Source organism: Zootoca vivipara, chromosome Z1 (genome assembly GCF_965207765.1).
Source record: "Zootoca vivipara chromosome Z1, rZooViv2.hap1.1, whole genome shotgun sequence".
In the NCBI taxonomy this organism is placed as follows: domain Eukaryota; kingdom Metazoa; phylum Chordata; class Lepidosauria; order Squamata; family Lacertidae; genus Zootoca; species Zootoca vivipara.
The window spans coordinates 40,693,742-40,704,267 of NC_142583.1; positions in this window are offsets into that span (position 1 = coordinate 40,693,742).

Genomic DNA, 10,526 nt, shown 5'->3' on the forward strand with positions numbered 1-10,526 from the left:
CATTTGTTTTTTAACCCGTTCTGTGCTGGGATTTTTGGCGCTTTGGCAGACTATGTTGGTGCTGCGTGTTAGTTCCAGCGAAGGTATTATTCGTCATTTATTTCTGTTCTCTTCTTCCCCCAAAGCGCAGCAGCTTTGGGGCATCCCCCCCCCAAAAAAAGCAAAGCAACTTTTGCACACAAACCCCAAAAAAAACCTCCAAAACTTTGGTCAGCAGCTCCCCCCAAAAAGCTCAACAACTCTGGGCACTTTGTGATAAATAAGGTTGTTTTGTTTTGTTTTGGTTAAATAATTAGTTTTTGGTTTATTAAATACAGTTATATATTACAATTATACATTTTTGTTATTTAAACTATAAATATTGCGAAATTATGATGTGTGTTTTTCTTGAAGTGACACACCACCTGAGTTCTGCTCGGTTTTTTGGCAAATGTTGACACACCAAGCTCAAAAGGTTGCCCATCACTGTTCTAACCCATCAAAAGTGCCACATGCTACAGCATTGAGACTATTTCAATAATATTGTGCCAGGCACTCCTTGTTATCAGGATCTCACTCACTGGATCATGACCTCATCATTGTGAGTGGGCTTATATGTTCCTATGATGACCCTTGTGAGCAAAGCTGTTGGGAGTCTCGGACTCCCAGCAGGGGAGGAGTTAGACAAAGAGGAGGAGCTAGACAAGGAATGATCTAAGAAGTCCTCAATGGCAGAACAGGTGGAAGATAACAAGTGGCATGTTACAATGGCTGTGAAGATGGATGAAGGCTGCAGCAGATAAGAATCTACCGGTTGTCGTGATACTCATGCCATCGGAACACAGCCTTTCAACAAAGACTGTGCATTGGTGAGCGTGCACTGAGCTACACACATAAAACAAATTCATGCACAGGCGTCTTCCAAAAACCTTTCCCGAACCCAAAAAAGTCCCATGGCGATCAGCAAATAGTAATGGGGGCAGGACCATGAAATCTGGAAGCCCCTAGTCATTAACCAGCACATGGGTGGTGGATACAGAGTCAGTCGTTCTGACTCAAGGAATGAGGCAGTTGAGCAGCTCAGCAGCTGTATCCATGACTGAGCAGCCCTTTTTAGGATCTACTCTGCTCACCCCTAAAAGAAACACCAGGACTGGTTTGATGAGAATGACAGTGAGATTGAATGCATTATTGACAAGAAAAGGAAGGCCTTTCATATCTGGCAAAGAGACAGCAACTGCGCCACTAAGGAGGAAAACCTCTCAATGTATTGCTGCCGCCACCTACTGAGATTCAGAGAGCAGTAGGACTCTCCCTCTACATGCTTGCGTGAGTACATCCACACAAGACATGTGAGGTGAGATATACTGGTCCTAGAATCTACCCATACCAGAACACAGTTAAAACACAAACATACATTTATTTAGGGAATGTAACACTCAGAACAAGTAGTCAATTTATACAGATTACTAAAATAAAGTGTTCTACTATCCTAATGCAGAGTTTACTAATGTGACATGCATGGGTCCCAGTGTGCCCTCCCACAGCTCCTGTGACACCTGCTAAAGGTCTCAGTAAATATCCTCTAACATTTCAACGGACAGGAGACTATTAGCTCTTCCTGCTCAGTTCCTGTTTGCACTGGTTCAGCTCAGCCTCTTAAACACACACCTTTAAACCTGCCCACTGTTCACTTCATGCTATGATTGGACACCCAGTCTCCCATCTGTTCTGAACAGAGGAGGCGTACAAATATATTTTCTCAGTGAGTGTGGCAGAGACTAATGTAGGTGCCTTTCCCCCACTGATGGCCAGCTGATGTGTGGGGGACATTCAGCTGTGGCATCCATTATCCCATGCTCCTCACAGCACCCATATTGTGTAATGCCACATCCTTAACTGCATCTGTTTTGTGATTGGAACCCACAGGAGTTCCTCAAAATTCCACATATGCCCCCTAGCCACTATGTTTTCATTCCCTCTCCTGCATTCAGCTCTCGCCTGTGGCTCCTAGAAGATGTCAGCATGGAACAGCAGTGGCCACACCCCGGGAAAAGGCTTCAACTTGCCAGCTAAACCAAGTGAGGGAAGCGAAGACATGCTATGGCGGATTGAACTGACAAACCAATGGTGGGTCCAATGGTCAAGAAGGAAGTTTCTGCACATGCTAGAGGGAACTGAGGGACAGATGGGGCTTGTCAATCTGGGAAGGTAGCCTACCTAAGAGAAGGAACACTCTGATCCTAAACTTCTGCTGCCTTGCAGGGGAACTTCGAGAGAAGACTAAGGAGTAAACTGTACAGAAATCCAGAGTGGAGCCCCTAAGATGGTTAGATGGCACCCTGTATGCCTCCTTCCAGCAACCCCTACAGCCAAGCTGGTGCCAAACATATTGCTCTGATTTCCTTCCTACAACATCAGTGGGGCTAAGAAGGGGATCTTGTTGTCAAGGCAGCCCAGGACCCCCATACACACTTGCATCCTGGGGAGGTCACTTCAGTGCTGAAAATGCAGTCATTTTTCACCCCTGGAGATGCACTCCATTGTGTCTTGACAGATGCCAACCACCTCACATCTCATTCTCATTCTCTGGCCACTCTCCAACTAGGATCCCTCCCCCCCCGTCACTCACTCTAACTCCACCCAAAATTCCATCACATTCCTCTGCCTTTCAACATTCTTCCAATCACTTTTCTGTTATGTGGGTTCTGTGATGGAAGGTAGGTGGGATATAAATTTAAAGTTAGTACAGTACATAAATTTATCTCAGCTGTTTATCAGTGTCCTCCTGGTAAAAAACCAAACCAAGCCACAAAACATTTGATCATGCCTGAATTATTTTGAGTGAGCTGGGTTTTTATTCTAAATTATTGTGCAACGTGAAGCATCCCTTAAATGAGACTGCTCAAAGACAGTTAAGGCATCATCATGGCAAGAATGGCTCAAGTGAAATGGGAAGCTATTCTGTAGCTGCTGCCACTAGGTGGAGCCATTATACGCCATTGTTTAAGGATTGGGGAAAGGAAATCATAGTGTTTACAGCTGAAAACTTTAAAAAGTGATGCCACAAGAGAACAAAGTGTGGAACACTTTAGTGAACGTGCAACTTTAATTATTCAAAAGAGCTGCTGCTCCAAGAGTTCCATTCTCTACAGGTGTTCCCCAGAAGCAGGGTGTATTCTCAGCTTCCCCAACACACACACACACACTACTGTGGAAGCTACCTGTGCATGACCCCTCCTCTGCACCCCCAAAACTTTTTGCAACCAGAAGAGAACAGGAAAGGAGAGAAGGAAGGAAGAATAGCAACAGAAAGTTGAAGTTGGGGAAATTTATAAAGAAAAAGACAGAACAACTAAGGGGATGCTGCCCCCCTCCCTATAATTCTTTAGGGATAAGAATATTTTCTGTCCTGATAGACACCAAGATGCCCTCTCCCCCGAAAGTATAACTGAGAAGTTGCGGAGCCACCACCCACCCCACCCCATTATAACTGTGGTGACTAGGATTTGCCCAGAATGATTATGGTCCTTGTAAAATATAAACAAGGTTCTGTTTATATTTCCTGCTATGGTATACTAGGGTTTAATGGAGGATCGTCACAAAATGACTGCTCAAAACTGTGTAGTTGTTGCCTGTAATAAGGAATTAATGCATTATTTACTACATTGTCCAGGGCACAAACTTAATCTTACCATTATATCTGACTGTCCTTTATTTTGTCTGAATGCCGTTTGCCTCTTTTTAAGAAACAGCCTAGCTGCTTATTAAATCACATATCCCAATTACACAAAAACTTATTTCACACTACACAATTTCTTCAAACAAAATGTGTCTAGTTAGAATAACAATGTCCAGAACTGCTTCTACTCCTTGCACCCAATCAAGAACAGTTTGGTTCCTGCTATTATTTCATCTCTCCCTTTTTACAGAACATTACTTTGTACATAATTGATTTTCTTATCCCTGAAGTAATGACATCTGGTACACGACTGTATCTTGTTTAGCACAAATGCCTGGCCAATAAACAGCTTTCCCAGCTCTTCTTTTACAGTACATAGCTCGGTTCCCAAATGACTTAATGTACTTAGGTATTTCTTTCCTTAGGTCTCAAAGTACAATTCTGTCATTAAAAAACAAACCATGGCACATACTTTTAATTCCTCTTCATAGTTCCAATAAGAAACTTCAACTCTTTCATGCTTCCTGTAAGCTGATAGTATTTACTGAGGTGTTCTATTGTTTGCAATACAGTGGTACCTTGGTTTACAAACTTAATCCATTCCGAACTTAAAAACCATTCTGAATCCAAGGCATGCTTTCCCTAATGAGGCCTTCCGCTGCCGGTGCCCTTCCACTGTTTGGAATCCGTTCTTAGACCGAGGTAAAGTTCTCAAACCAAGACACTATTTCCGGTTTTGCAGAGTTTGTAAACCAAATAATTCTTAAACCAGACTGTTCTTAAATTGAGATACCACTGTAAAGGTAAAGGTAAAGGTACCCCTGACTGTTAGGTCCAGTCGCGGATGACTCTGGGGTTGTGGCGCTCATCTCGCTTTACCGGGACATGTGGCCAGCATGACTAAGCCGCTTCTGGAGAACCAGAGCAGCGCACAGAAACGCCATTTACCTTCCTGCTGGAGCAGTACCTATTTATCTACTTGCATTGTGTGCTTTCGAACTGCTAGGTTGGCAGGAGCAAGGACCGAGCAACGAAATCCACCCCTCACAGGGATTCGAACCGCCAGTCTTCTGATGTTTATAATTCCTTCCATTTTAGTCACAACCCTAGCAAATAATGAGATCTACAATCAAAACAGCCTCCTCAGAACTGTACTCCCTTTCTCCCTTTCTACTGTACTCCCTTTCTCCTCATTCTATGCCACATGCCTTGGATCAGCAGCATGTGTTAAACATCTAGTTATCACACACAGTTGGCAGTGGTTATTCTTTTGATTCATGGAGACACAGCATTTCTGAAAACTGCCTCCAATGTTTTGTGGGTTTTGCACCCTGAAATAAGTCCTATAACCCTAACAAGAGAAGATAGTTCTGGCACTCCTAGTTCTGGCACTCTGGCACTCTGTGGTTTAACCCACAACGCCACCCGCATCCCTCCAACCTTCCTTACCTTCCCCCTAAACTTCCATCATGGAAGGACCTGTCCACTCCCCAAAGTGAGCAGTTAATCAGTGTGATGGGAATGTTGGAGGCTTATTAACTCCCCAAGCAGCAATGAGAGTTCATCTCTCATAAGTGACTCTGTGTCCATAAACAGCCGTTATAGCTGGTCACAGTTTTTCCAGGAATGTTTGATGAATGACACACTGAAATGGCTGAGCCACACTCATCAATTTGCCAGATGCCCCCCCCCCACCGAGCATAGCTGCTCAAAGCCCAGATTGGGATCTAGATTTTTCTCTTGAGTGTGAGGTTAGTTAGACAAAAGACTGTGGGATAGACTGGATTATTACAAACAGGGGCTGATAAAAAAGAAGAATCAGAATTAGAAGTGATCCGGAGCTGCTAAAAGAGGAGTTTAATTAATTTCAAAAGGAATGGGGTCTCAACAACTGGGACTTTATGCCAGGACTTCAAAATTAATTGGTTTGGCTTTTAAAAGTGCTTGCGAAGAACTGAGATAATGGCCACATTCTTTAAAGAAGGAAACTGCAACAAAACCCTCAGGTTGTGGATACAGGAGCACAAACAACAGGTACTAACTATTTCAATGTAGGCAACACTAGCCTACCTGTTAGAGGAACTGATGCAATAGTTTCTCTAAAGTAGGGCAGCAATTTAGCATTTCCTGGACTCCACTTGGTTTCCTTACACCCCAGCTCTCCCCCCCCCTTTAGTTTCAATGTTATGCTACTGTACTGCTAACACAGTGGCAGCAAACCTCCACCTCCCTCTCTGCCTCATCATTCTCATTCTGGGAAAGGTGGCCTAGGACAATGCCTGTGCCAGCAAGACTTTTCCAGGGTGGCTACACATTCTCTTTTAAAACTATTTAAAGGTTTAAGGTTATCATTTAAACTTAGCATTGGCAAAGTATAAAAGTAAGGGAAGAGGAGAAGAGGCGTATATAAAGCTCCTAGCCCATTGCTGCCATTGTTTATAGGGATGCTTTTCTGTTATGACTTTCTCTCCAGACATATACAGGTGAAACTCGGGAAAAAGTGCATTTATTTCAGTAATGCAACTTAAAAGGTGAAACCAATATATGAGATAGATGCATGACATGCAAAGCAAGATATGTCAATCATTTGTTGTAATTGTAATTATTTGTCGTTAGGCGGGTCAATTATAAATGGAATGTAATTAATGAAATGTAATAGTGATGTTTATTTTTGTATTATTGTAACTATTTGTTTTATTACTGTAAAATTTCCAAAAGAAAGCATTTGTAAAAATTAAAAGAAAAATAAAAAAATAATAAGTTGCATTACTGAAATAAATGCACTTTTCAACGATATTCTAATTTTCTGAGGTCCTGGGAAGTCTCACAGTCTCCTGTCAGGGCGGGAGCTTAAACTGTGCTATTATACTTTCTGCATACTGTGAGTTTGCCATCACTCTCTATTCAGCTGCACCAGTTATCTCCCATGTTCTTTTTTCTCCAAATTCACTGCATTGGCTGGTGCCATTTCTCCATAGTCTTATGAAGAAATAGCACCTGCCAACTCATTGTTATGGTGGGAGAAGTTTGCCCATCTCTCTTTTGCCTTCTGACTTGCCTCTCCTCTATGCCCCACACTTCACCTAATTTCTAAATCTCTTGCCTTTCCCCATTTTGCCCATATAATCTTCACAGATGTATTCTGTACTGCAGGGGTTGGATACCACCAGCCTGTGAAACAATCTTGGCTGGACTGTAATGCCTTAAAAAAACCACACCCACACGCCACTCAGCTGATATCATGGGGGGGGGGGCGTGATGTTAGCCGATAGCCAGGGAAGAGTTTGATTCAGCACTGGCTGTGTGCACCACTTCTCCTGAGGGTAACAGGTGTTCACACAGCCAAAGCTTAGTGTAGGCCTGTTTGAAAGCTCTTTTGCAAACATCTCTGTGTTGCTCTTGAAACCTCTGGACTGGAGCTTAGACCTAGAGGGAGGAATATGCCTGGAAGAGAAGCTAAAATAAGATTTGTTCTCACTTTCATAGAATTATGTAATTGTAGAGTTGGAGGGGGCCCTGGGGATCATCGAGTCCAACCCCCTGCAAAGCAGGAATATGTAGCTGCCCCAAATGGGGATCAAACCTGCAACCTTGGCATTGTCAGCACCATGCTCTAACCAACGTTCCACAGCCTCAACCACTAAAAGAATCACTTACTTGGGTCTTTCCCATCCCAGAGAGGCAGCTGCTCCAGAGTGTGCTGGAAATGATGACTTTCTGGCCCAGGAGTTGGCAAAGTTGCAACCAGCAGAGAAAGCCCTCTAACCCATGAGTATAATATCTGTAGAGGAAGTAGTCATGCTTACATGAAGAGACTTAATTAACAAAACGTCTCCCTCTTTTTCCCCATCCTGCTTCCAACCTTCTCCTTAGCTTTTTGAAAAACTTAATGGAACAGCTGTGTAATTTTCCCAGGTGTATAAATTGCTCAACCACTATTGTGCTCTAGCCATTTCCTTCTCTATAATCTCTCCTTTCTAGGACTAGTAAACTCTATCACTTCTACCCTTCCCTTCCCAAAATATATTGCCTGTAATATCTGTTTTTCTCCCTCCCCGCCCCCTCCCTGCAGCTTGGGCAATCATTATCGGCAGTACAGTGAGGAGGTATTTAACGCTTTTCCCACACACAATGGTCTCACTGCAAATCACCCCCCTTCTCTGTATTTGAAGCTGGGAGGAATGCAACTGGCCTTTTGGCTACAGGGTCTTAGAAATCTGCAATTAAAGCTCCTTTTTCACTTCTAGCCTAAAGCAGAAAAGCAATGATTAGGGTACTGATAAATCATCCAAATTGGGAAGTTCCCCATGTGGAAAGTCTAGTTCTGCACAAGGAGGGCAAGAAAACTCTCTGCACACAAGTAGGACCAATTGAAATAACGAATCTCTGCATTGAGCCACTGCCACACAAGCAGTCTCCAGACTGTCACTACTTTATGGGAGGGATTCAAGCACATACCATAAATGTAGGTTTGCATAACTAAAGTGAATAAAAATGGCCTGTTGCCCTAGAGCAGGGGTGAGACACCTTTTGGTCTCACCTGTCCTCACCCCACCCCCCAAGGCACCTTTGACAGGTGGGTGGACAACCCAGCTGATGACTGACAAGTGGGTTGTCCCACCCACCTGTCAAAGGCCCAACTGGCTTTTGGACACTTGGGAACAGCAGCTTGGGAAGTGCTGAGCCAAGGGCGGGCAAAGCTGTTTTCCTGCAAGGATCAGCTATGGATCCAGCAGTCGTAAAGTCACTGCTCATTAGCTGACAGGCAGTGACTTCTGCTCTGCCTTCTGCTGGGGTTGGTTGCATGCAGGGCTGTCTTAAGCACATCCAGCGCCATGGCGCAAAGGTCCCTCCGGTGCCCCCCTCCCTTTCCCAAAATTTAGCCTGGGGTGGAGGGAGCCATTGGGGCTGCCTGACTACAGCCCGCTGCCAGCAGTCTCGCTGCTGTCCAGCGGCCTGAGGACCGGGAAGCGGTTGCCATTCCGCCGCCTGTGCCCTGGGAGGGGGGGGGGCAGTGAGCACCGGTAATGTGGAGGAGGCCCCTCAGGAGCCACTCCCGCCATTGCCGCTCCCGCCACTCCCTCAGGCAACAGTGGCTCGGCGGGCAGGGGATTCCTGCAGCCGAGGGAGAGGAAGCAGTGAAGGAGGAACCACCATAGGGCTTAGTGGCTTGTTGTGGCCTCGCCAATGCTGGGGCGCCCCTGAGAGGCCGGCGCCCTGGCGCAATGAGCCACTAGCCCCTATGGGAAGGACGCCTCTGGTTGCATGCCATTTGTGTCCACACCATACATCATAAATGACTTTAGGTATGGAAAAAGTATGTGTAGTTTGCAGGAAATTGCCTTGTGGGACAAACTGGGACCCATGTAAGGCCCAAACCAGCCTGTGGGTTGGAGGTTCCCCACCCCAGTCTGAGTGCAACAAAGTAGCTTTAAAAAAAGAACGAGACTTTTTGCAATTTGGAAAGTGAAGAGGAAATGCACTGAAAAGTGTGGGAATGGATGATTATCAGGAAGATGTATAAACATGCTTTAAACCACAGGGTGTTTCTCAGCAGCCTTTATGTGGCTCATGTTCATTCCCAGAAAAGAGGTAGGTAATGAATATATCTGCTTTGAGGAACTGAAGTGCCCTTCCTATCCTGTGGTTGTTGACAACAATGGTGCATTGTACAGGGACAGATAAAGCTAGGAAGCTTCAACTCTTCTTTAACTTTGCTGCTCAGTTTTATTTTTGATGGGAACTAGGTCTACCAGGAAAAGCACCACTAAAGGGAAAGTGAAGTAATATTTCTAACTGGCACAGGAGAGGGATTCTCCTTAAAGCATGTGTCATATATTGGCTGCTGTAAAAAGTGTAACTAAACACAGATGAATGAGTATACTTCAGTTAAAAAATAGAAACTATTTGCAACAGTGTAGAAGGGGAATGGGGTGGTGGTGGTTCATGAACATACTTTGTTGTGCATTGTTTAAAACCCAGAGAAGCATGCTTTTGTTTGGTTGATGACTTTGGTCCAAACCTCAGTTTCCTATCAAATAGCTTCTCCTTACCCAATAGACTAGAGCATTGGGTTCAAGTGTGCAAAATCTCTGGTTCAAAGTGCTGGAGAATGGAAAGGTAACCTTTGAGATTACGATCATATACACACTTAACTAGAGCATAGTTGGATTTATTCTAAGTACATATGAACTGATTGTGCTGTACATACTGACCCAATGGCAATACATTTCCTCTGTAACATCAAATGTTTGCCACAATAAGAGAGCTTGGAGGAGAGCTGGAATGACTTAGGAAGACATTTGCTCCCAGCCAGAAACAACGTGAAAAGCCAGAAGCTTCTCAAGTAGTTGGAGGGTTGTTGTTTTTAAGAGGACACCTAGTCTGGCCTGTGTTTGAAGACCTCCAAGAAGGGGGAAATGCAAGCAGTCTTCAAATCTCATTCAAGATTGTTTTGTTTCTTGGTATGTCTATATCCTGGCTAGTGATTACTAACACACACACACACACACACACACACACACAGTGACATTGGCACCAGATACATCATAAAGTTACTTCCATCAGTTTATACAATATACTGAATGTGCCTTATACCTGAATGTGCAGATCTGACCTTTATGCTTACGATACAAGGCTCCATTCAGAAGCACCCTATGAAAACCGGGCACCAGTTTATTACTTCTTTCTCACTTCAAGGTTGAATCTACGTGGCTATTGATTTATATACCTCCAAATTGTTTGCTTCGCCAGTTACCGTGCAATCCTAGACATGTGGGGGAGGGGGTTTGTGTGTGTGTGTTCTTATTTTATCATGTGGCGTTTTTATGTTGTGAACCGCCCTGAGACCTGCGGATGAAGGGCG